The sequence below is a fragment of the Amblyomma maculatum genome, chromosome 8, assembly GCF_055883805.1.
Source record: "Amblyomma maculatum isolate TAMU_Amacu chromosome 8, ASM5588380v1, whole genome shotgun sequence".
Classification (NCBI taxonomy): domain Eukaryota; kingdom Metazoa; phylum Arthropoda; class Arachnida; order Ixodida; family Ixodidae; genus Amblyomma; species Amblyomma maculatum.
In genome coordinates, this window is record NC_139351.1 from 109,872,377 (window position 1) to 109,878,157 (window position 5,781).

Here is a 5,781-nt window from a genome sequence, read left to right on the forward strand (position 1 = left end):
CGTTTGTCCACTCAGTCCCAAAGCTTTCCGAGGAGAAGAAACCACTCTCCGTACCACACTCTGGGAAAATAAAGAAAACCACGTTTTCAGATTTCTAACTGTCCAGCTGACGGACAATTGTGCGAGCAAATTCAGTTAAACCTCCTCTCCACCCAATGCCGTCAATTCTAGATCCACTTACACGATGTGACCATGCGAAGCACGCCCTCAAGGTTGTTCGGCTGATATAATAATAATTAATAATTACTCCAGCCGATATAATAATTACCTGGGTTTGCGTCCTCTACACCCGAACTCGTATCCCGTCAGCTGTGAGTCATTGCGGTCGGTTGCTCACGAAACTCAGAGCCAGTGTTCACTACCAAAACAACGTTGCATTTATGGCCTGAGGGTGATGACTGCTACAGCTGTATACTCCTATTGTTGAGTTACGCGAGGTGGCTTAAGTTCCTGCTGACGTAATAGAATGACGCTGCAAGCCATGGCGAGAATCTTCCACACTGGTGTTGAGTGCGCATGTCTCGACGTAGAAATCATGTTTTGGAAGCAGATCATTATTAACCTAATGCAGCTTTGCATGTAGTGTGGCCCTATTACCTGAAAATGGCAGCTACCTTCGGATAAAAATTGGCAGAGGTGTAACCATACTAAACCTAGTTAAGCGAAGTGAAAGCATAATTTTACTTGGTTTTGCTCTGTTTAGGCTCAAGGTTAGACATGGGCAGACGTGGTCTTGCAGCGGTTAAATTGGCGAGACCAAGGTGTCGAGGACGCCGTCAACTACAATAGGGAGCACGTGATGCTGTATCTGACGTCAAAGCTCAAAGTCTTGTGTCAAAGGTCAAGTGGTGGTAGACTATAGGTGGTACCATGGTTAAGCTGTATAGCCACACTGTGATACTTGCCTCGTTGAAGGTCAAGCGGACGCCCGGGTTGACCTTGGTTGATACATGATGTAGAGAATCAAAACATTTGGCGTCATAAATAAGCTATTGCGGTGCTTTTAGCTAGGCCGTCACCACTGCGATCACGTTAAAAACGCACATTTCAAAAACACGTTTTATGCAACTGCGGAGCTGAGGTAGCCTTTATTCAGATAATTATTTTTGGACTACTTCACGTGCGCATAAGGTTGTGGTAAGACGAGATAAAAAATGCATAGATAAAGCTAAGGAAAGAGCATCGTATCGAATAATATGTAAAGAGAAGAGAATGAATATTACAAGCACGCAAGCTTCGTACTGCGAAAATTAACAATTACCTCAGGGCACAGCACAACAAGAGCTAAGAAGGCAGCTCCAACTTTCTATAACACGCGTGAAAATCTTTATTTTACCGAGTCATTATAACGATAGATATATTATAGATGTTGTTTGTCATGGTTTTTAACGATGGCTTTGAAGATATTTAGCTTTCAGGTAGATTAAAGCACAGAGGTTTATTAGATGTTTTTAAGAACTTTGTGCTTCTTGAAACAGCGAAATAATAAAAATAGAGCTATATTTGTGCAAATTACAACATATAAGGAGAAAGGACCCATGTCAAGCCTCTGTCACTGCTTTTAATCGTCTCCTCCTGACAAAATGAAAATAAAAACGGAACGAAAATTATACTGAATTGCATGGAGCTGACATAGATTCGATGCCCACTGTTAGGTATAGGTCGTTGATCGAAAACAATTATTTGAAGCCGCACTGCAGAGGAATAGTAACTTCTAAAGCTAATAGTGATCCTTTTACGGCAAAGTGCTCAAAGCCACATTGCAAAACACATTTTCGGGGTCTCTATTTGGATGCGAAACTTCTTCAGCTTCCTCAAATAATTTCCACTCAGCCGGGATCGATACTACGTTTATGACCCCCCCCCCCCCCCCCCCCCTCCAATTCCTGAGCGCAGCCAGAAAATCGACGTACCGACCTTGAAAGACGAACTCCTATCTGGCTCTCTTGGTTCAAGCCCTGCCACGGATGTAACAGTTCAGTCAACGTCCACCCACTGATCTCTGGTAACTTCTTGCTCTGACGGTCAAAACTGAGCAGCAGGGGAAGACTGTCACTGAGAAGGTCAGCGTTGGCAGGAGTCGCTGTCTGTTCCTGGGGAGAGAATGGAAGAGGGCAGCGATTAGTGCGCAACACCATCTAGCCTTGTGCCGAGGGGCATCAGTAGGCGGGGCTTTTTCGTTCCAATGGGAGCGCTCAGGGCTGCATGCGGTGACTCCGGAGGCAGGACGCCTTTGTCCAGTCCTTTGTCCTCTTCTCCCCTTTCCACCTTTCCACTGCTTATATACTCCACGCTGGTACGAAAGCGGGGTCCTTCGCGGCGTAAATGACAGGGAATAAGATAGGGAAAAAGGACCAGCATATAGACAAGGGGCGATGAAACGAAAGGATTATGGCCGGTGTGCGCACCTCATAAAAGCGTACACGAACGACCCCGTCTGATTCTGGGCAGCCATTTTTCCCACCTCGCCCCACTTCTTCTCGGCCTTATGAAATGCGCCCGCAGAGCAAAATATGAGCCGCCTCGTCGTAGTGCCTCCCATATATGAGCTCGGTCCTGAATTCCTTTGTCATAGGGTTTGGGAGAGACGGAGGAGGATGGAGAAAAAGAAAGGAGGAAAACACGGAAGCCACGATGGGAAACGAAAAGGTGATGACATAAATAACAAATTCAAGATCGAGGGCCCATTCACCAAGCCCGAAATGACTACGCAGTTGGTTTTCTTGAATCTACTTGGTAAAGAAAACGGGGGCATTTAGTGCGGCTGAGTGCTCAAGTCAGTGATATTTCATTGTGAGAGAGCCGATCTTTATGTTTTGTAAATTTTGGGGGCGTAGAAAACGTCTGAGCTCAAATTTTCACGGTCCGCTTTCGTTGAAAAACGGTATTTATAGGAATAGCAAGGTAAACAAGCAGGTATTCCTTCTAAGAGAGCATGTGTCTCATGTTTACTACACCAATGTACGAAAGTAAGTAAATCACGAAAATAACTGGTTAAGCAAGTAAGCCCCCCTTTTTTTTTCGCTTTCGGAAACAATGAACCACGTACGAAAAGCTAATGACATGTAGGTAAAACTTGTCTAGAGCACACTCCAAGAACAAGTGATTTTTAAGAGCATTGTAAAAAGCGTTTAAAAATGTGTTTTTAAGCTCACACTTTAGCTTCCGGCCTTGAAAAACGCAGTGACTGCATGACTACCAGCCCGTTTGAGAAGATAGGAAGTGGATAAGAACACATGACCGAATGCGATCGAAACTATGAATCAATGACATTTCATTTTTTCCCCACCCTGCTATGATTTGTACTAGATCACAATATCTATTAATTAATTAATTAATTAATTAATTAATTAATTAATTAATTAATTAATTAATTAATTAATTAATGCACTGATGCGAGAACATTGCAGCTACCAGCGTTGTCATCTCCTGTCGTAAAGTGCATCTGACAAAAGCGGATGACTGGTCGTACCGCTGTATTTGTGAGCGCTACTTCTACGACAAGCGTTTACCCTATAGAATGAAGCTGAACGGAAAAAGAGATTTTGTTCATAACATGACTTCACCTTCGTAAAATAACATTAGTTTTGATGGACGCAGTTCACGTTCCGAAAGCAAAGACACAATAGCCCTCAATACTTTTCTGATAATGTATTGTTACTTGTTCCCGATTTACTTTCCTAACTCTAGATTGACTACCACAAAAAAAAAAAAAAAAAAAAAAAAGCTTGATGATAGTAAGGGTGAATTCACTGTAATTGACATCCCTCTGAAAAGAAGCGGAGGTTTCTATCAAAAAGCGTACTGCAGAATAAATCATGTCCTGCCGCTGCCGAATATCCAGCACTTACTGCACTTGAAAGCAATGAGTCCGTCATCGTTATTTTGCTTAATTTCTACTTTTCAAATTGGTTTTCCTAATTCCTGCCATTCTTCCCTTCATTTTTGCAGAGTTTATTGCCTTTTGTGTTCCTTACCATCTTTCTGGCCTTATCTTTTCTCACTCCCTTTCTAGCTATCCTTCTTTTTCATTCTCAACATCACTCACTACGGACTTGTCTTTTATGTTAAATAGAGTGCGTTGGCGTACCAAAGTAACCGATTGGAGAAGAGAAAAAATATTTGCTGGTTGATAGTAAGGGACTTTTGTCTACCATGCACGCAAGGTCAATGAGAAGAAAGACAGTGAATTTAATCACTTTTTAGTGAACTAAAGGAAATAATGTTTCCCTCTCTCTCTCTCTCTCTCTCTCTCTCTCTCTCTCTCTCTCTCTCTCTCTCTCTCTCTCTCTCTCTCTCTCTCTCTCTCTCTCTCTCTCTCTCTCTCTCTCTCTCTCTCTCTCTCTCTCTCTCTCTCTCTTGGCCGACCGAAGCATCCCGACAGTCACTACGTGTGTAGTTGAAGAGAGCTAAATGAAAGTGGCCATGCATTATGCGGCCTCCGCGTCGAAGTTCCTCCCACTCGGACGCCGATGCTGGAGAGGATGTCTGAATGCTGAATAATGTACACAGTCGGAGAGCTCTCGTAAGCGCCGGAAGGAATACATTAGGCGCATTTATTATGTGCGTGGCCACATGGTCGCTGCTTCGCTTAGTCTTCGGCAAGATTTCCCGGCTCCAAGCCGGAACAGTACCAGACAGGCTTGCCGAGCGGAAGCAAGCCAGTCTACAGGGGGCAAGTGCTGATCTCTAGTTTGTGATGTCGTGGGTGAATATCAAGACTTCCGGATTTCATAGCTTAAAACACGCCCACGAATATGTTTATGATTACCCTTCACCAATTAACGGCATCATAATCCCTGTGTGACATCAGAAAAGTGCTTTGTAAACTTTGAAAGAGCTGAGCCTACTTTTCAGCCCTATATAGTCTGCTGCGGCGTGCGCGAGCGCTCCCTTCGTAAACACGTTGTAGGTATATGCATAATAAGCCAAAAGGAACGACACAATGCAGTGCATATTATGTTGCATGTGGTTCTTTCCGTGGAATTCGTTCTACAGAACCAAGAAAAGTAAACTCGTACAGGGCTAGAGGAAAAAAACCTCAAAATGCTTAATCATTATCAAATTTAAAGCGAATGTGGAGGGTGGATTATTCTCGTCAAGAGGAGCCCATTTGACCTCGAGATATCGACCCTACATCAAGCTCAAATAAAGCTTGCTGACCTCTTTCAAATTTGCCAACTGAGGTTGAGTTCTGCTCAGGCACCCACACCTCAGACTGATACTTCGAGGTTGTGGTCGGCCGCTGTACCTCAGAAATATGTAAAAAAAGAAGAAAGTCAGTAGGATGAGTTATTAATCTAAAACTGCAATTAAAAACCTATTAGTCGAAACTCGATCCTGTTAAGTAAGCAAGCCAAAATTCATACCTCTCATACTTTCATACCAGAATTCATACTTTCCCCTCACAACATATCAGTGGAACCGTTTGCCTCAATTTATTGTTGAATGCACCATCGAAAATATGTTTGCTGAACTGTTATTGCAGAACATGTAACCCCTCTCCTGCCTGGGCAGCGCGGCTGCCTGCAGTATTTGTAAATAAATAAATAAATAAATAAATAAATAAATAAATAAATAAATAAATAAATAAATAAATAAATAAATAAATAAATAAATAAATAAATAAATAAATAAATAAATAAATAAATAAAATGTTGACTGTACATTATAGTAATCGGTTACCACAAAACTGTGTTTGAAGCTTCCTCAAACTTCTTCAGCACCACTCTGCGCCATTACGAGAAATTTTGCGTCACTAGGGCTCGCAGTAGGCGCAAT